The sequence below is a fragment of the Schistocerca gregaria genome, chromosome 2, assembly GCF_023897955.1.
Source record: "Schistocerca gregaria isolate iqSchGreg1 chromosome 2, iqSchGreg1.2, whole genome shotgun sequence".
Taxonomy (NCBI): Eukaryota; Metazoa; Arthropoda; class Insecta; order Orthoptera; family Acrididae; genus Schistocerca; species Schistocerca gregaria.
In genome coordinates this window covers 350,020,770-350,041,964 of record NC_064921.1, presented here as the reverse complement: position 1 = coordinate 350,041,964, position 21,195 = coordinate 350,020,770, and the positions used below count along the sequence as shown (strand labels likewise).

At 43.6% G+C, this 21,195-nt stretch overlaps 1 protein-coding gene, 1 non-coding gene and 1 pseudogene across 5 annotated transcripts in view; all 3 read left to right on the top strand.

Moving 5' to 3' along the window:
* The window catches only part of LOC126337029 (ras-like GTP-binding protein RhoL), a 350,016-nt gene that overhangs the window by 230,441 nt on the left and 98,380 nt on the right, over nucleotides 1-21,195 (top strand). The gene's annotated exons all lie outside the window — the stretch shown is intronic.
* Trnar-ucu (transfer RNA arginine (anticodon UCU)) lies at nucleotides 3,389-3,461 on the top strand. Its single transcript has one exon. It is a non-coding gene; the product is annotated as a tRNA-Arg (tRNA).
* Nucleotides 7,732-7,849, top strand: LOC126337426 (5S ribosomal RNA; annotated as a pseudogene).

The window sequence follows — 21,195 nt, the reverse complement described above, 5'->3', positions numbered from 1 at the left end:
ACTACTACTTAAACTTCATTTGCATAAACCATTCCACAAAAAAGTCCTGATTTATGGCGAAAAAATTCATGACTTTTGCAACGCGATAATGAACCCTCTCACACGTCGTTCTTCTTCGTCAATTTTTGTCCAAAAATTAATGCTGTAATCATGCCCCAAGTCCATATTCGACACACACAGTCCATGTGGCTTTTATCTATTCCCAGAAATAAAGAAAAATTACAGAACCTTTCATTTTATGAACATAGATGACAGTTAAGAGCTTTTCCAAAGGCCGAATTCCAGAAATGGAAACGTGTGGTCCAGACTGTATTCTTTCGATTGTGAAGCACTCTCGAAGTTCTATGATGATTTAGGCGAGTGTATCGAAGGTGAGCCCTTTAGTTAAGGTAGAAGTAAGGTAAATGGTAGGTTCTGTGAATGCATTTCACATGACTTGTGCTATCAACGGGGAATGAATTGTGTCTGATAAGGGACTGCATCTTCCGCTGTTGTAAGCCACCATTCATACTGCTGAAAGTGTACCTGAAATATACATTCAAGTGAAATATGCATGTTTCATTAAAATAGAACGCAACAAAATCATACAAATCTATGCAGTATCGGTCTCACAGTGAGGAATAGTATGAAGTAAAAGTCACGAAGAGGATTTATATGCATCGATTCCTAGGAAGACTCTGGTTTGATGCCAGACGTGGCGGTACAACTTCCTGTGACAGTCTTACTTTTGTACAACTGCTACAGTCGTCCCATTACATTTCAGCACGTATGGGAAATCTGCCTTCGCTGGAACCATTTGTGAAGTAATGTTGGCAACATTTTGAACATCGCTTTGGCGTCAACATATTTCCCACAGAGCTCATCATACGCGCAAATCTCTTTACATGGGATGTTACCAATTCGACTCATTTCCGGAATAACCGCTTCGCAGCTAGGGATCAATAAGTAATTTTGAATCCTTCCAGTGTGCAGTTGCAAAAATAATCCTCGCGTATAGTGTGCAGAAATAGTGCCTTTTATGTGTTAACATTAATAAAATCTGATCGGTGACCCTTGCTCAACTATGTTCCACTGCCGACTTCATGAATTCTTGCCACTACAGCATCGCGCAGGTGCGTGTGTCAAACATCAAAATGAGCTTGGAGAGTAAATGAGCTTCTATATTAACCTGTATTATAGTATATTTATATGTATCCTGTCTTATCTGTATTTTCTCATTGGCTGGAAATAAAGAAGGAAATTTTCTCTGGGTAGCTGTGTTCTTGATCATGACTATTCCACAACTCGTGTCTCCTAAAAATGTTCGACTATGGAGATGTGTGTTTCATCTGAAGTGGTATAGTATTGTGTAGGGGAGTCTGGGATAAAAAGTATCAGGGGCCAATTGTAACGTTTCACATTTACGAGCAAATATCATTCGGCGAATTTCCCAGATGTGATAGGAGGTTTCACATCTCTTCCATATAAAAGGAAAAAATGCAGGTAGACCGTCACCTGTGAGATGGCTGTGTGACAGAGTGAAACTTGTTTTTAGTGTGTTGAAGTAAAAATAAATTTTATGATATATTTCTTTCTAGCTATTTCCATGTAATTTATTTGCCTCGACTGGTATATATAAATATATGTTAGTTATTATACTTTCAATTTGCGTAGGATATAATTTACATATTTTTTGTATGGCTAGAGCAATTTAGTTTTACTCTTAATACAGAGTGGTGGGATCAGTTGTAACAGGCATTGTACAGCTGACCCCTGGTGAGAACGAATCGTTTTTGTGTCCGTTTCTGTACAATTTAGCTTGCTTCAATATTACCTGCAAGAATTATTTATTAAATTTGTCTATATTAAGATCTATAATATGTCGAGGAATCACAAGCGTACAAAAGAGAGGTGGCAGATCCCCGAGGACACTAAGGAAGTTGCTGCTTCAGAAGTTTTAAGTTCCACAAATAATGTCGTGTGACGAGGGCCTCCCGTCGGTTAGACCGCTCGCCTCGTGCAAGTCTTTCGATTTGACGCCACTCCGGCGACTTGCTCGTCGAATTAAGTTCCACAATATCAGTGACTGGAATGACGAGATAATCTCTCGGTATGTCAAACGTATAGCTGCATAGATTTTTCTAAAAAATTAGAAACAGCGAGATTCCAAAGTAGTCTCCAAGCCACATAACCGTATTTTCAGTGCCGGATAGGGCAAGACGCCTGAAGATTGCGTCTGTATCTACGTTCCGCAAGTCACCTAATGGTGTGTGGCTGAAGGTACTTTGAGTAGCATTGTCCTTTTATCCTGTCCTGCTCTAGTCTTAATGGTTCGTCGGGAGAACAATTGTCGGTAAGTCTCCGTGTGGGGTCGAATCTCTCTACTTTTACCGTCATGGTATTTTCGCGACAAATAGGAAGCAGCAATATATTGGCTAACTCATCGAGGAACATACACTCTCGGAACAGTAAATAATACCGTGATGCAGGACGCCTCTCCTACAGCGCCTGTCACTGGATTCGTCCGAGTATCTCCGTGACACTTTCGCGTTTACTAAATGGGACTGTAACGAAACGCGCTGCTCTTCTTCGGCTAGTCTCTATTTCCTTTTATCTGTCCCATCTTGTGTTGATCCTAGACTCACGAGCAATGTTAAAGTACTGGTAGAACGAGGATTTTGTAAGCTACCACCTGCTTTGTGGGGGGACTGCACTTCCTGAAGATAATTCCAGTGTACTTGTCTGTCAACTGCCTTATTTGCGAGCAGTTTTTTTGTATCGTGAAGAGCTCTTCCGCTGGCAATGTTTCCATTGTAGTTAGCCACGCAGTACTGGTGCTTTATGTTGTGACAGTACGTTTTACATTGTGTAATAGTTCGTCTACATGAGGGACGTTCTTGATGTATGAACTGGGCCGCGCTTACTATGCGACAAGGAGTTATGAGTAATGCCGCCATATGTGTCGCCTGTGAGTCACGCTGTCTTGTAATAGAGTTAGTGGTGTGCCTTAGTTTGCAGACGCTTAGTGACGAGAAACTCAAATTTAGCCAAGTATTCACATTCAGCAGAAGCACACAGCTCAGTGAACCATGCTCACACTGCCCATCAAGCCCAAATTTGGTAGCATCAGATAAAAGCGAACCAGCTATGATCTATTTCTACTGAGTTACTGCAGTCGCCATGGAAGAACAGATATGTTTTAAACGTATTGCCTGCTCTTTGTTATTAGCAATGATGAGAGTTAATCCTGCCACTGCCTTGAAAGTCGTGCGAAATACGCGCTTATGTGCTTCATAGAAGATATTGTATCCTTACGTCACCTGTCAGTCGCAACACAACATAAATCTCTTCCTGGGCGAAGGCCATCCCAGCGACGTTGTGTTGGCTAGTGAATCACATTGCCAGAGCCGTCCCTTTGGCGCAGAGGATAGCGCGTTGAACTTCTAATCCAAAGGTCGTGGGTTCGATCCCCACAAGGGATGAAACGTTTTTAATTCGTGAGTAAATGTTCAGAAAGCTAATACCACATTCAACTCAAAACGAGATGGAAATGAACTATACTCTTATTATCACATGAGAAGACATGACGAATTATCTCGGCAATTTCGTAGAGCCCGAAATAAGATAAATTAAAACGGTCCTTCATGTCCAGTGATGAGGTATGACATTTGCTCAGATTAGTAAGAGGTTTTCTGCCTATCTTCTTTGGACATCCCTTTATATATCATCAAAGCAAGATGGTACTAAACACGACAGTTTAATCTGAGGTAATTTTTAAATTGGCTACAGAAAATCTTTACTGCAGAATTTTATGAATTTTATACGACGAAAATAACTTAGTTCGTTGAACAGATCAGTCATGCCTCCCAGAAACCAATAAAGTGTTGTCAGGATGAAACTGTTATACTCTCTGTTAACATCAAGGATACAAAACGGACATTGTTTTAAGAATACCCATAAGATTTATAGCAAATTGGCATTCCTGAAGATTTGGAAGTCTATAAGATGACACGGTAGCACTACCAAAGGGATTTTGATAAGTATTTGTGTTACATGAAATTTGTGTTACATGAAATGCGTTCGGCGAATCTTTTTATCTCGTTTGATGCTTGTACCGCTCCTTCCTGCTCTATGTTATCCACCACAGCATTTTCTTCTCTGTCTTCTATTACTTCTTCCTCAATAGATCTTTATAGAATGCCAACTACTATTTTTCTTGTATTGTGTCGATTGTTGCTGTATTCTTACCTGAGAATTAAGATGATCAAATAAATCACACGAAGATGACAATCAACGTATGATAGAGAAATTTAACTTAATTAAAGAAACCTGTAGGTGGACCTTACCAAGGAAAGTAAGGAAAGAGATATTTATGAAATTTTACAAAAGATTGTCGATCCCTTCTGTAACGTTCCTAAAAGAAACCTGGATTTTAAAATAAAGGAAATAAGATGTCTTAGACACGTTGCAAGATACACAAGACAAGATCAAAAGCGAAATACAGGAATAAGAACAGAATCAGGTCAATGTCTCTAAAAGAAAGTAAAAAATAATGACACAGAAAAACTGTAATGGGCATATCAATGGGATAGTGGATGACACTCTTCTAAAAACACAAATCACCAGACGAGGAAACACGGTGAAAAGACTAATCTCTATAAGTTGGTATAACAGTTCAAGCCTAATATGTGATGAAGATGATGACGACGACTCTGACATTAATTCTGTTACAATGGCACAGCCTAAGGTCCGAACAGGTTCTGCGTTGGTTCCCTATTACGACCCTGCCCCGCTGTGGGCTAGTAGTCTGTAGGCAGAAGTTGGAGTGGCTACAAGTAGAGCGATGTGAACTTGAGCTGGTCGGGCGGACCGCTGAGCCGTGGAGCCGCTCTTTGCAATCTCTGAAGCGTGACACGTTCCCCCTGATACGCTTCGGCACAGACCTCTGCCTGTCATAGACCTCTTGCTACAAGGAGAGCAGTAGGTGTGTGATGTCTGTGGAATGGTCCCGACGGAGCATCACACGCATTTGTGAAGCATTACTGAAGCAATCCTGTGCGACGATACCTCAACGATGGACAGAACAATGGATCGCGGACACAAACTGATCGTGAGGTCCGAGTATAGGAGGGGAATTGGAAAAAAGCAAGATTTTCTAGATAACAGCCGAATGGTGTTCGGAGAGCGTCGGGCAGGTAAAGCGCGACCACGCGGAAATAGTATGTACATCCGCGACGGTGTTTCTGCAGCCCAAATTTGAACGCGACCATTCCGAACGTTGCTCATTTACGCCATCATGTGGCTTTCTTAGCTAATGATGGGCGGATATTAAAAGTGACACACCCTCCCATCTGGTGGTCCTTTACTTGGACAACACACCACTGGATACAGATGGCTAAGGAAAACTGATGTTAATGTATGAATTTGGCGATTAAGTTTAGCCGGCCAGAGTGGCCGAGCGGTTCTAGGCGCTACGGTCGCAGGTTCGAATCCTGCCTCGGACATGGATGTGTGTGATGTCCTTAGGTTACTTAGGTTTAAGTAGTTCTAAGTTCTAGGGGACTGATGACCTCAGTAGTTAAGTCCCATAGTCCATTTGATTAAGTTTACTGACATGCCATTTAACTGTGCAGTAAGCTCATGATCACTATCATTGGAATCGTAATTAAATATAATATATTAATCCATGATTGGAAACATGATTATCAAGTAACTGAACACTCTTTCTTTGCATGGAAGTGGATTGCACAGTTACTGAGGCTTCTGTAGGTGTGTGCGATACGTTGTAGAAGTGTCTCAGGTTTACACGATTCAATACCGCACTAGAGTTTTCTCAGTAGACAATGTACAGAAGACACCACAGCAAAAAAAAGCTCTTAAAATTAGATGTTCTGGGTTTGAAAAAAAAGTTGAATTTTAGCCTCTCTCTTTACTATGCGTTTCCACATAGCATTTTCCGCTGAAAATGAGCTGTTGTACAAGGGGCCCTTAAAATTCTCCGAAAAAGTGATAAAACAGAGAATATAGAGAATGCAAACTAAATGGCTCTATATTTATCCTAAATAATGTCCTTTGGCAATGTTTAGCTGCTGGAAATTTTCACCGAAGGCGCCTCCTTTTGGAGCCAATCCAAGTATTCTCGTCACACATTTTGGCATCTTTGTCGAAATATCATGGAGACGGATATCTTTTGCGACTAGGATTATTGCCTATTCCAATGAGGATAGATCGGGTGGAAGTATGTTTCATGTCCTACGACTATGGTTTTCAAAAATTATGGAGCTCAGTCTCACATTTCGAAAAAATGTCCAACGGTTCACGTCTATGTCACCTTTTGCTCACCACACAATTTGTGCAAGAATAACTCGTGACCACATCTTCTTCTTACTCAAATCTTTTGATAACTTTACGCAGTTTCTAGCTACCTGAAATTTCTCTGGTATTAGTTTCAGAGCAAGCCACCCGTTCCGTGCCACCATCCGTCGCTCTTGTTCTGTGTTGAATCGTATGCTTGTTGACAACATACTCTTACGTAGCGCATATTCAGATGTTTTGTTGCAGCGGAAAGGCAGTGTGAACCACTTAGAAACACATTATTCCACTGGCAGATTATGTTCCGTAGACATTAATTAATATCGTGAGTGTCTCCATCGTCGTTTTTGGTAATTAGTGACAAAATTCCAGCTTCATGAGGTTCCTCATTGTGCTAAGACACGGGCCTTCAGACTTACTTCATCAGACCGGTGCAGCTCACTCTGTCTGAAAATGCACCGCATCTCTCAACGCGTATCTTAATGGTGCATCTCTTAATTATTTAGCTGCTGGTCCTATCATCCAGATCAAAGATTTTTTCCAGTTAGATCCCAGAGAACTGTTATTGCAATGCGATGACTGTGTGAAGGGATCTCAGGGTTCGGCATTCGCTAAAGCCCCTTTTATACGAGTTAAGTTTGTTATCTCAATCGACTGAGCGTGGCAAGTGAGTGTACTGTAGCGCCCTTGACGTTTTATTCCTCTGCACGTTCTCGCCTGACATGAGTGGCTTTTTTTTTCAGTTCAGCGCCAAAATTTCCTGCTGTGCATTTTGGACCCGAACCGTTAAAGCCGAAATATACTAACATAATAAGGAACCGTCAATGACAGTAGTGTTTATAAATAACTAAAGCAAAATTCGCATTGGATATTGTTTACAAATGTCGTATGGAAAAATCTCCACACTGCTGAGAACTAATAGCACAAGAAAAGGATCAAAAATCATTTGAAAACGTCACAATTTATTTGCTCGAAAATATGTATCTACACACAAATACAGCCTAAGACAAAAATCGACGGACCAAGAAGGAAGTATCCGAATGGGACAGAAATCGGTAGATGTGACGTCCATGTACAGATAAACCAATGCCTACAATTTCAGAAAAAAATAGATGGTTTATTGAAGAGAAAGAACTGCACAAATTGAGCAAGTTAGTAACGCTCTGATCCACGTCTGGTCCTTATGCAAGCAGCGATTCGGCTTGGCATCGACTGATATTGGATGTCTTTCTGAGGAATATCGAGCCAAATTCTGTTCAGTCGGCACATTAGATCGTTAAAATTAGGAGACTGTCGTCAGGGCTCAGTTCGAAGCGGCACTCATCACTGAAGACAATTCTAGTCTAGCCAATGGCATTACAGGCCGAAGACGTGTCTGGAGTCTCTAAGGACAGCAATGGGATACCAACCTGATTGTTGCCCCCCATACGGCCGACGAGGGGCAACGGCCTTGCCGCAGTGGATACACCGGTTCCCGTGAGATAACCGAAGTTAAGCGCTGTCGGGCGTGGTCGGCACTTGGATGGGTGATCATCCAGGCCGCCATGCGCTGTTGCCATTTTTCGGGGTGCACTCAGCCTCGTGATGCCAATTGAGGAGCTACTCGACCGAATAGTGGCGGCTTCGGTCAAGAATACCATCATAACGACCGGGAGAGCGGTGTGCTGACCCCACGCCCCTCCTATCCGCATCCTTCACGGAGGATGACACGGCGGTCGGATGGTCCCGGTAGGCCACTCGTGGCCTGAAGACGGAGTGCTTATACGGCCGACGACCAGGAGAGACGGTCTGGGGTGCCATTTCTTTTCATAACAGGAACCCTTTGGTTGTCACCCGCGGCATCCTTACAGCAGAGCGGTGCTTCGACGATTAATCTACATCCTGTTTTGTTACCCTTCATGGCAAGCATCATGGCTTTAATGTCCGCTCGCAGACGGCGAGAGTTTGTTCTGCTTGTCTTCGTGCTTGCCAAACCCTACCGGGATCAGCAACGTCGCCGGATCTCTCCTCAACTGGGAACGTTCGGAGCCTTACGGGCAGTGCCTTCCAACCACCCCGGGATCTTGGTGATCTAACGCGCCAGCTGGACATAATTTGGCACCACATCCCTCAGCAGGACATCCAAAAACTCTGTCAATCAATCCCAAGTCATATAACTGCTTTCATAAGAGCCAGAGGTGGACCAATGCGTTACTGGCTTTCTCAATTTGTGAAGCTTTTTCTCTCGAACAAATCATTCAATTTTTCTGTAATTGTAATCATCCGTATGTCTGCACTTGTACGTCACGTCCACCAATTTCCTTCTTATTAGGATAATTTCTTCTTGATGTGTCGTTTTTTCGTAAACTGTACATCAAATAATATTTAGACGACAGTAAATAGCGCCTTTCTCCTCTGTCTTCCATCTCTTGTTCTTTTTTAAGGCCAAATACCATCGAAAATTTTCTCATTTAATTAGATATGATTTTTCCACCATTGAAACAATTTTCATTAAAATTTATCTATTTACGTTTTTATTTATACGTGATATTGGTGTTTTTTCGTCCCTCTACAGTAAAACCATAATAACTTTTGGGTTTCAAATGTTTGCTTTCTCTTGTGGGCAAGTCCTTATGCAACCTCCACGACATGTCACGAAAACTAAAGCAAACAATAAGATTAAGAATGAGTAGCCACAAAAGCACAAAATCCGTTAATACACGAGTTGAGCGCGGCGAGTATAGACTAAGTCGCCATATTCTGCACATGCACAATCTGCAGCATATTCGGAATTTTGGAACCCTACATTCGGTTCAGTTAGTTGATCATTGACGTCAAGATGAGGTTGGTTGCTGGTTTATACCCAAGTATGTGACGCGCACCCATGACGATTAGTTGATTTTTATCAGCAAGTAGTTCTTGTAAAAGGGGATTAAACATCAAGTAACCCTCGTAAGACGGGACCGGAGGGTTTTAAACTCTTTTTATTTTATTGCTGCAAGTACACTGTGATAATCTCGGCGGAGGGGAGAGGGGGCAAGTTTCACTCTAACAAAGACAGGAGAATGAAGCATGAGTGAAGAAATAATATCCATCCACTTAACGCCGAACTGCGGCTGGCTCGCGGCGAAGCAACATGAGCAGTGAGTCGAGGCGTGCCCCACGCCGGCGCCGCAAAGATCAAGCTGCTCTGGAAACCACAAGTTGGTTTCAACTCCACAATGCTTTACTAAGCAAGATTCTTAATAGGGGTGGTTGTTGCATCTGCATGGTTACTCTGCAGTTCACTCAAGTCTTTGGCAGAGTATGCAGAGAACCACTTCCAGACTATTTCTCTATCGTTTCCATCTCGAATAGCAAATGGAAGAAATGAATACCCAAACCTTCCCGTGCGAACTCTGACTTGTATTTTTTTTTATCACGATGATCATTTCTACCTACGTAGGTTAGAGTCATAATACACTGCTCAAAAGAATTAGGGGAACGTTACTGTGGGCGTCTGCCATACTCCATTGAGCAATAATTGCCCACATACGCACTGTGGGGTTTAGGTTGGGACTCACGGGCGGCCACGCCATCACTTCAATGTCCAGGCTTCGTGAGACATCCCTGCTGACGTCCGCCACATATGCACTGGCGCTAGAAGGAATTCAGGGCCACCACTGTAAGCAGGAGCTACCACTCGGTCCAATAGGATCTGTTTGGCGGCATTGCGGCAGTGGACAACGACAATATTCGAATGGCTGTCAATGCTGAAGCCTCCCAACAACATCACGGTATCCTGGAAATCTTTAGATTTCCTGGACAACACTTGGCAGGTACCACTCACACAGGTCTCCAACAAACGAATACGGCCGTTACCTTCATTCAGAGGATATTTGAACTCGTCTTTGAATAACACGTTTCAAAAGCCACGAAATTGACAGTTGACATGGGAACGTTAAAACTGAAGGTGAGCTGCAATATGTCGTCGCCTTGTGTACTGACCTGTCTCCCTGTAGAGTATCCACAATCTATGGATGACAGATGGAGAGGCATTGCCATCTGCAGCAAAACGACCGAAAGTCCATTCATTTTGGATCAAACAGACCGCTCTTGAAACTTGCTTGTTTGAATACAACCTCACAAATGACAACTGCTATCTTCGTGCCTCACTAGGATACAGGTACCCTCGTGCTTCTGAAGCTTTCAAATGAAAAGGAGATAGATGGAAAAAAAGTAAGTAAACTGTTCATCATTTCAAAAGTAATTGCATAACTGCTAATACATTTATCCCACTTTGACATAAGACAATGAATGCCTCCATGATAACATGTTTCCGTTTGCCTACGCAACTATGATTGTTGCCAGTGGTACACCTCTTTGTGCGAATCAATCAACGACCATGAGTTTCTTCCTTCAGGACTCAAAAAATATGTAAATCACATGGCGAGAGATCAGGACTATATGGAGGATATGTGAGGGCTTCCCAGCGAAACTTCGGTAACGTAATGGAAAAATGCGGACTGGTCCACATGTTGACCTTACACATCCTCCATTAGTGGCCGGTGATTTGCTTCGGACTAGAGCAGGCCTGAGCACTATCATGGTTCCGTAGGCAAATGTAAACATGTTGCCGTGAAGGCACTGACCGTATTGTCTCACAATGGGATAAATGTTGTAACAGTTATTGTGATTACTTTTGAAATGATGAACAGTTTACTTACGTTCTTTCCATCTGTCTCGTTTTCATTTGTGTGTCCCTTATACAAAACAAGCTGCCCTTCACTGAATTTCTCCGATGTACGCATAGTGGTACTCCGGTAATGATCCCATACCGTGTAGAAATACTCCAGAAGAGGAATGACAAGAGTAGTGCAACAGTCTCTTTACTAGATCTTTAGCACGTTCTACGTGTTCTGTCAATAAAAGGCAGTCTGTGATTCACCGTTCTGAATGATTGTGCCAATTTAAATTGTTTGTAATTGTTATCCCTAGGTATAGAAATTCTTTAAATTTGTGAGATTTATCGTGTAACCGCAATTTAATGGAGATTCTTTTTTAGTTCTCATGTGGAGTACCTCACACTTTTCATTGTTCAGATTTCGAGCCTTGCCGGTATTTTGTCTACATCATTTTGTAATTATTTGATCTTGTGATGACTTTACTGGACGGTAAACGACTGCACTCTACGCGGTTTGTTCATATTGCCTCCAAAATCGTTCATGTAGATGAACAACAGAGGGCCCGTAAGCCTTCCTTCGATGACCATGGATATAAGTTTCACTAGCTATATTCTTATCTGTTACTACGAACTGCGATCCTTCAGACAGAGAAGTTTGATTAGAAGCTGCTTACGGGAATCGGTGCCAAATGCTGCCTGGAATCCTGGAAATATGGAAACAACTTGACATCCCCAGTTATAGACGTCATTGCTCCGCGCGAATAACTATCCAACTGTGATCGACAAGAACAATTTTTTCTGAATTTGTGCTGGTTGTGCATCAGTAGATCATTTCCTTGCTTTTCTCTGACTCTTGAATGTTTTGAATACTCAGTCAACCACATACAGTAATACGCCCGTACGTTGTTAACAGTGTTTTACTAGCGAGAAACAGCTCTTCGCAGTAATCGTGTGGATGGTCTTGGTTCCGTATGACGTGTCACTGTCTTGCAACCTTTCAGCCATCTCGAGGCGGTACTGCACAAGACTCATTGCCCAGCTTCATCTACAGGGTGTTTCAAAAATGACCGGTATATTTGAAACGGCAATAAAAACTAAACGAGCAGCGATAGAAATACACCGTTTGTTGCAATATGATTGGGACAACAGCACATTTTCAGGCAGACAAACTTTCGAAATAACAGTAGTTACAATTGTCAACAACAGATGGCGCTGCGGTCTGGGAAACTCTTATAGTACGATATTTTCCACATATCCACCATGCGTAGCAATAATATGGCGTAGTCTCTGAATGAAATTACCCGAAACCTTTGACAACGTGTGTGGCGGAATGGCTTCACATGCAGATGAGATGTACTGCTTCAGCTGTTCAATTGTTTCTGGATTCTGGCGGTACACCTGGTCTTTCAAGTGTCCCCACAGAAAGAAGTCACAGGGGTTCATGTCTGGCGAATAGGGAGGCCAATCCACGCCGCCTCGTGTATGTTTCGGATAGCCCAAAGCAATCACACGACCATCGAAATATTCATTCAGGAAATTAAAGACGTCGGCCGTGCGATGTGGCCGGGCACCATCTTGCATAAACCACGAGGTGTTCGCAGTGTCGTCTAAGGCAGTTTGTACCGCCACAAATTCACGAAGAATGTCCAGATAGCGTGATGCAGTAATCGTTTCGGATCTGAAAAATGGGCCAATGATTCCTTTGGAAGAAATGGCGGCCCAGACCAGTACTTTTTGAGGATGCAGGGACGATGGGACTGCAACATGGGGCTTTTCGGTTCCCCATATGCGCCAGTTCTGTTTATTGACGAAGCTGTCCAGGTAAAAATAAGCTTCGTGATAAACCAAATGCTGCCCACATGCATATCGCCGTCATCAATCCTGTGCACTATATCGTTAGCGAATGTCTCTCGTGCAGCAATGGTAGCGGCGCTGAGGGTTTGCCGCGTTTGAATTTTGGATGGGTAGAGGTGTAAACTCTGGCGCATGAGACGATACGTGGACGTTGGCGTCATTTGGACCGCAGCTGCAACACGGCGAACGGAAACCCGAGGCCGCTGTTGAATCACTTGCTGCACTAGCTGCGCGTTGCCCTCTGTGGTTGCCGTACGTGGTCGCCCTACCTTCCCAGCACGTTCATCCGTCACGTTCCCAGTCCGTTGAAATTTTTCAAACAGATCCTTTATTGTATCGCTTTTCGGTCCTTTGGTTACATTAAACCTCCGTTGAAAACTCCGTCTTGTTGCAACAACACTGTGTTCTAGGCAGTGGAATTCCAACACCAGAAAAATCCTCTGTTCTAAGGAATAAACCTTGTTGTCCATGGCACACTTGCACGTTGTGAACAGCACACACTTACAGCAGAAAGACGACGTATAGAATGGCGCACCCACAGACTGCGTTGTCTTCTATATCTTTCACATCACTTGCAGCGCCATCTGTTGTTGAAAATTGTAACTACTGTAATTTCGAAAGTTTCTCCGCCTGAAAATGTACTGTTGTCCCAAGCACATTGCAACAAACGGTGTATTTCTATCGCTGCTCGTTTAGTTTTTATTGCCGTTTCAAATATACCGGTCATTTTTGAAACACCCTGTACATCTACATCCATACTCCGCAAGCCACCTGGCGGTCTGTGGCGGAGGGTACTTTGAGTACCTCTATCGGTTCCCCCTTCTATTCCAGTCTTGTATTGTTCGGGTTGTGTACGTCCTCCCTGTCAGAGGATGCGCACACGGCTCGTTGGTGGAGTTGGCAACAGGGCGAGCACCTCGTCGCTAATTCAGCGCTAAGCTCGGCGAGGCCTCAGTCCTTAGCCTCCGGCGTCATTAGCAGTGGCGTAACCAGCCGCTCCTTCCTCACGGTGCACTCGAAAACACTGCCGCCGGTCACATCGGCGGTCCCAGCGCCTGCTGAACGGGGTTTCCAATTCCATCAACTAGAGGATCCGCAAGTTCGCAAACATCTGCTCCTACCCATAAAGCACGAACTACGGTTCAGTCGACTGTAATTGATTTAGTTTGCTGCCCTCCTCTGCGTGGAAAACCACATGTAGGTTATACTTTCTACTGAGATGACTTAAATCCGATGAAATGAAGGATTCCAAATGAGATGCCAGCATATTTCAGTTGGGAAGGCGGATAACGCTGCGAGTAACGAATGTACTGATCAGGTTGCCACAAATCTGAAACAACTGTCGCCCGCAGTAATCTGCCTGTCGCTTTGCTACTGCTACTGCCGTTAAGGTACAGAGGACTGGTCAACGCCATGCGACGAGTACATCAGCTTCAATGGTACTTGGTCCTTGGCACAGCATGTATTACAGTATCTGAAACGTCCTCTTAGAAAAAATTATGAATTACTGTGCTGATAAACCTCTTACATTATTTGATTTTCAAACAGCTGAGCAGAACTGAACGTACTCAGACATTTCGCTCTTTACCTATTCTGATCAACACTAAACTGACACACAATATTTTTAGCGCAACGCAATTTGACTTTGAAAAATCCCTACAAAAGAATGGCCCTGACTAACAATAATCTATACCTTTCATGAATCACTTACCTCACAAAAATCTTCGTTACTTGAACTACTGCAATACAGCGAGCGCTACTGCTGCCAGCTAAATAAAAGATTCAAACTACTGAAGTCACTAACTACTGATAGGCATACTTAGCAAATGAATGATTTTGGTAGAGAACAAACAATGTATTTACCTTAATAGTGTTTATATATATATATATATATATATATATATATATATATATATATATATATATATATATAATCAGTTCATGACATCCAGTCTTACAAATTTACTGTGTCTGATGGACACACGTCCAAATCATCCGCTCTCAAAACTCCGCCATCTCACTCCCCACATCCACCACTGTTGGCGTCTCACCTGCAACTGTGCAACGCTTCGCGCTGTTAACAGTCAACTGCCCAACACTGCAATAGCGACTATTCCAACAATGCCACCCAGCCACAGACTGCGCACAGCACAGCCAGTGATTTTCATACAGAGCGCTACGTGGCGTTACCAATATAAAAACCTAAACAGCCTACTTCCGTATTCATTGCCCTTTTTCTGGAGTCTAGCGCAAGGAGATTGTCATCATTAATATTTAAGAACACGCCACCTGAATACCCACAAACTGAGAACTTTGATGCCAAACTAAAGATTGCGGTCAATAGAGTTTATGAAATCATTTTCGAAGACATAATGTAGCCTTCTAGAGGGCAGATGTCAGATTCTCATTTATTGGAACAATCATGAAGAAATGCAATTCGCAAACGAAAGAGGTTTTCTTTGCTAAAGCCTTGTTCGAAGAACAGAGTATTTTTCATTGGCCTGGAACAGTTACTACGCTCGGTTAACAGATGGAAAAGAGGAGAACAAAAAGATGCGGATCCAGTGTTTGTTTTTCTTTTGGGAGGGTCACAGTTTGTTAGTGTCACACTGTGCACTGACATATTACGCACCAGTTGTAATAGTTTCTTCATGGCTGGCTCTCCTAAGGATATCAGTAGTGGCAATATCGAGCCGGCCGGAGTGGCTGAGCTGTTCTAGGCGCTATAGTCTGGAGCCGCGCGACCGCTACGGTCGCAGGTTCGAATCCTGCCTCGGGCATGGATGTGTGTGTTGTCCTTAGGTTAGTTAGGTTTATGTAGTTCTAAGGTCTAGGGGACTGATGACCTCAGAAGTTAAGTCCCATAGTGCTCAGAGCCAGTTACAATATCGTCTATTCTGGGAGCTAGTTTCGACTTAGGACTTTCAGTGCTGTGTCAAATTCTTCTCGCAATACCATCTCTCTCGTGTTATCTTCGCCTACTTCTTCTTCCCTTTCTATAATAGTGCCTTCAAGTTAATTTCCATTGCACAGACGCTCTATATATACCTTGTTCCTTCAGTTTTTCCTTCTTTGCTTAGTACTGCTTTCCCATCTCGGCTCTTGATATTCGTACTGCCGCTTTTCTTTTCTCCATAGGCATCTTTAATTTTGTTATAGGTTTATCTATCTTTCTCCTAGCTATATAGACTTCTGCAGCAGCGCATTTGCCGTTTAGCCCTTCCTGCTTCGCCGTTTCGCACGTGGACCTGGACAAACCGCAGTTTCGGAGACTGCTTGTGGCGGATGCAGAGACATAGTAAATAAATGATGCTGCAGATCATCCTGTGTTGCTTAAAAAAGTTAAGGAATAAACACTGGACGTGAAAGTCTGCTTGTATATTGCGAACGACTGACAATTACAAAACAAATCTACTACGCCCGTATTTTTACCCCTTTCGACCATAAATGTGCTCTTCTGCAATGATTGTTACTATGAATCTGACAAATTTCAGCATACTAACACGAAATACGGTAGTTTCGTTTTTAAGTGAATTTTTATTTAAAAGTTATCTTAGTTAACATAGCTAGCTGACATGACCCAGAGATGCATTTTAAGATAGCACTTGCCGTTACGATTTGGGTATGAGTGATAACGAATTTTAGTGCAAGCTAAATGAATTGCTTGTTGTTATATGAATGTTCACAAACTTGTTTTTTCTTGGTAACAAAAGTAATAATTTTGGTTACAATGTTGCTTTGGAGCCTCCCAGGAAAAGATATAACCCAGTTCAGAAGCAGGGAACTTATTAAATGAGGGTAAGGCAGATTCTGAAAGTCGGACGAAGGCCGTGAAGTTAAGGCTTCAGCAAGTTTATGTTGCCGCCTCTCAATCTCTCGAAAGCAGTGAAGAGCACGAAACACGCGTAATTGCTGATCGCGATAGCCGTTGCCTGGTTAGTGCTTCGGAAGCGTTTCCTCACCGCTAGGGCCCGTTAACTGCTGGTCACGCGCACGCTGTGTTGTTGACACAGCTCTTCAGAACGAGCGCCAACAGCAGCGGCGGCTAGAGTACGTTAGGATACGAGCGTCCATCCTTTAGATATTTTTTTTACCTCTTGAAATGAATTCGAGGAAGCCGTGAAACTAAGGGCGATTTAAATCATGAATCTGTTAGAAATACGAGGGTTGTTTTTTAAGTAAGGGCCGTTCGCGCGTATAGTCCCGTAGTTCGCGCGGACGCCGCAACAAGCCACCGCGTCACTTGCCGGCATCCTTCCCGTTCACACTGATGCAAGTTGCAGCTCTGTAGCTGACGTGTACGTATCGCTGTGCTACTTTATAATGTTTAGGATTATTGAATCGCCCGCCGCGTGTGAGATACGGTCAGTGATACGGTTTTTGACCGCGAGAAGCCTATCAGCTGCAGAAATTCATCGTCAGTTAGCAGAAGTTTATGGCTTGAATGCAATGAGTGAAGGTAAAGTGCGTCAATGGGTTAGGGAGTTTAAAAATGGCCGTCAAAACGTCCATGACGAAGAACGCTCAGGCCGGCCCTCTGTGATCACTGATGATTTGGTGGCTGCAATCGAAACAAAGATTCGTGAGGACAGAAGATTCACAATTTCCACTCTTTCTTTGGAATTTCCACAAGTTTCAAGATCGGTTTTGTACAAAATTGTGTCTGAAAATCTAAACTTTAAGAAATTGTGTTCTCTGTGGGTACCCAGACTCCTCACAGAGGACCACAAAGAGAAGAGATTTGCCACTTCATTGGACCTTTTGATTCATTACGCGGAAGAAGGGAATGACATGTTGAGTCAAATTGTCACTGGAGATGAAACATGGGTATTCCATATCTCTCCCGAAAGCAAGCGACAATCCATGGAATGGCGACACACAACCTCACCCGTCAAGGTCAAAGCCAAACAGACGCTGTCAAAGCGCAAGATTATGGCAACTGTGTTCTGGGACCGGCGCGGTGTTTTGCTAGTGGACTTTATGCCATGAGGAATGACAATCAACTCAGATGCCTACTGTGCAACTCTAAAGAAGCTCCGCAGAGCAATTCAAAACAAAAGGCGCGGCATGCTGACAAAAGGAGTTTTGCTTCTGCACGATAATGCTAGGCCTCACACCGCTCAAAAGACTCAGGATTTGATTGATTATTTTGGCTGGGAAGTTTAGGACCATGCACCATACAGCCCCGACCTTGCTCCTAGCGATTTTCACCTTTTCTGGTACCTGAAACACCATCTTGGCTGGCAGCGCTTCAATGACGACGATGAAATGCAAGCGGCCGTGAACTCTTGGCTGTCTGAGAAGGCGGCCGAATTGTTTGAAGAGGGAATTAAAAACTTAGTTGTACGATATGACAAGTGCTTAAATAAACAAGGCAACTATGTAGAAAAATAGATAAAAGTGTGTAGAATCAGAAAATAAAAGTTTTTTTATAAAAGTATTTGTATCTTTTAAAAAAAAATAAAAACGGCCCTTACTTAAAAAACAACCCTCGTACTTGCCGACATTAACTCTTTCTTTGTTAGTTCATATCTTACATTCCAATGATTCTCTACAGCACAACATGGCGAGTAATGAATTCCTAGTTTTCCTCAAAAATAAATTTATTGTTATTTTATGTCATTGCACTTGTTTTAGCAGTTGGTCTCTTGCGATTTAATGTGCGGTCCCAGCGCCGCTAGAATTATGCAGTGGTATGTACAGGTAACTTGGCTTGTAACAGTGGGGCGCTTGCAAGTTAAATACCGATTTCAGAAGATTTACCACCTGACACGACACACTGTATTATATTTGTTTCTGGTTTGTGACTCTGCCTGTCTATGAATCTGAGTAGATTTATGCCTAATGTATAATGTAATTTGTGATATTTTGTGACATTCTATTAATGGGCCGCTTCTGAAACACGTCGATAAAGTATTTATAATGTAGTCTGGTACATCCGTCAAGTTCGTAACTGAAGGGCTGGTCGTTATTACTTAAAATATTTAATTAGGCTCAACAAAATGACATAAAAGAAATAATCAGATTAAACCATGGAATACTATTTTTTGTGACTCTTGAACTTGCTGCTAAGTACAACCCCGTCCTTATCTCCAGATAAACTGTAATTTACCTGAATATCTTGCTCTCTCTTTGGGCGTGGTAGCATCAGAAGCCAAACCTACAGCAGGTATTCCAGCCAGAAAATATTTTAGAATAAGTGATATGAAATGGAACGAGCACGTGGGGATTGAGGTAGGGAAGGCGAATGGACGACTTCGGCTCATTGGGAGAATTTTAGGAAAGTATGGTTCTTCTGTGAAGAATACCGTGTATAGGACACTAGTGGGACCCATTGATGGGTACTGCTAGAGTCGAGAGTGTGCGCTGATATGAAACTTCCTGGCAGGTTAAAACAGTGTGCCGGACCGAGACTCGAACTTGGGACCTTCACTTTTCACGGGCAAGTGCTCTACCATCTGAGCTACCCAAGCACGACTCACGAGTCACTAGAAGAATTGAAGCTGTGAGGACGGGTCGTGTGTCGTGCTTGGGTAGCTCAGATGGTAGAGCACTTGCCCACGAAAGGCGAAGGTCCCGAGTTCGAGTCTCGGTCCGGCACACAGTTTTAATCTGTCAGGAAGTTTCATACTGCTCGAGTCGGATTAAAGGAAGACATCAAGCAGTTCAGAGGCGGTCTGCTAGGTTTGTTAGGGGTAGGCTCGAACAACAAGCTGGGACTTCGGAGATGCTTCAGGAACTCAAATGGGAATCCCTGAAGAGAAACCGACGTTCTCTTCGAGGAATATCCTTGAGAAAATTTAGAGACCTGGCATTTGAAGCTGACTGCAGAACGATCCTACTGCCGCCAACATACGTTTTGCGTAAGGACAACAATGGTAAGAAACGAGAGATTAGCGCTCATAGGAGGCAGATACTTTTTCGTCCTCTCTATCTGTGTCTGGAGCAGACGACTAGTAGTGTGGTACAGGATACCATCCGCCACGCACCATATGGTGGCTTGCGGAGTAAGTACGTATGTAGACGTAGGTGTACGTCTGAATTTATCGTAAATTAACTCTATTTTCGAGTTCGTTAGCAAAGGTCACAAAAACGTAATAGAAAGGTGTAGAGTTAATTGATATATACATGTCCAGTCACATTAATGTGATCACCTCTCGAAAGCCTGAATAACCACTTTCTTCAGTACGGATGTTCAGGAAGAGAGTCAGTGAGGTACTAGAAGGTACCAACAGGAATGAGGGGTCATGACTATCGCAATGCCGTAGACAGGTGCACTTGGATCCATGGCACGAACAGCCGGATCAAGGTATTACCACAGATTTTCGATTGGGTTTAAATCCGGGAAGTTTGGTGACCAGGGGAGAACGGTAAACTCATCCTGTAGCTCTTCCAACCACGCTCGTACACTGCGAGTTGTGCGGCCCGTTGTATTGTCCTGCTGCTAAATGCCATCACATCGAGGGAAAATCAAACGGCATACAGGGATACATATGATCCCCAAAGTTAGATGCATATTGTGTTATTCCATTGATCTTCCTGAATGATGAGATGACCCAGGAAATGCCTCGAAGACAAAAATTCCCCAGATCCTGACGCTCTCTCCTCTGACCAGGAGCCTTCCGATGATTGTTACAGCGCTGTACACGCTAACGGCCATCTGTACGATGGAGCATAAAATTTGAGCCACCTGTCACCACTCAGTAGGCGTCCAGTTACAGTACTGGCGCGAAAATTCCAGCCTTCATCGCTGGTGAACCGCAGTCAGCATGGGTACATGAACCGGGAGCCTGCTGCGGAGGCCCCTACGGAGCAACGTTCGCTGAACGGTCGTTGAGGAGCCATTATAGACAGCCCATTGGTTCATCTGGGCGGTCTTCGCCGTAGTGCACCACAGCTGCTTCGGCGCTGGTTGTGGATAGCGCCATTTTGCCATGTTCGGTCTACTTTAAAGATGACAGTACATGGACAGTTTACAAACTTAGCCATTTCAGAAAAGCTTCTACCGTTAAATTGCTCCATCACTTCCACATTACGACAACGACTGCGCTGTTTTGGGGCCTTCTCCTCCCCTCACTTCCCCCTCCCCCTCCCACGACACGCTTTATATATACGCCACAGCTATTACTGACACCTGCCATCTTGAAGTGGTTATTGCAAGTTGACATCGAACATACGCAGCGGTGACATTAATGTGACTAGCTCTCCGTCTTCTGGCCACGAGTGGCCTACCGGGACCATCCGACCGCCGTGTCATCCTCCGTGGAGGATGTGGATAGGAGGGGCGGGAGGTCAGCACAACGTTCTCCCGGTCGTTATGACGGTATTCTTGACCGAAGCCGCTACTGTTCGGTCGAGTAGCTCCTCAATTGGCATCACGAGGCTGAGTGCACCCCGAAAAATGGCAA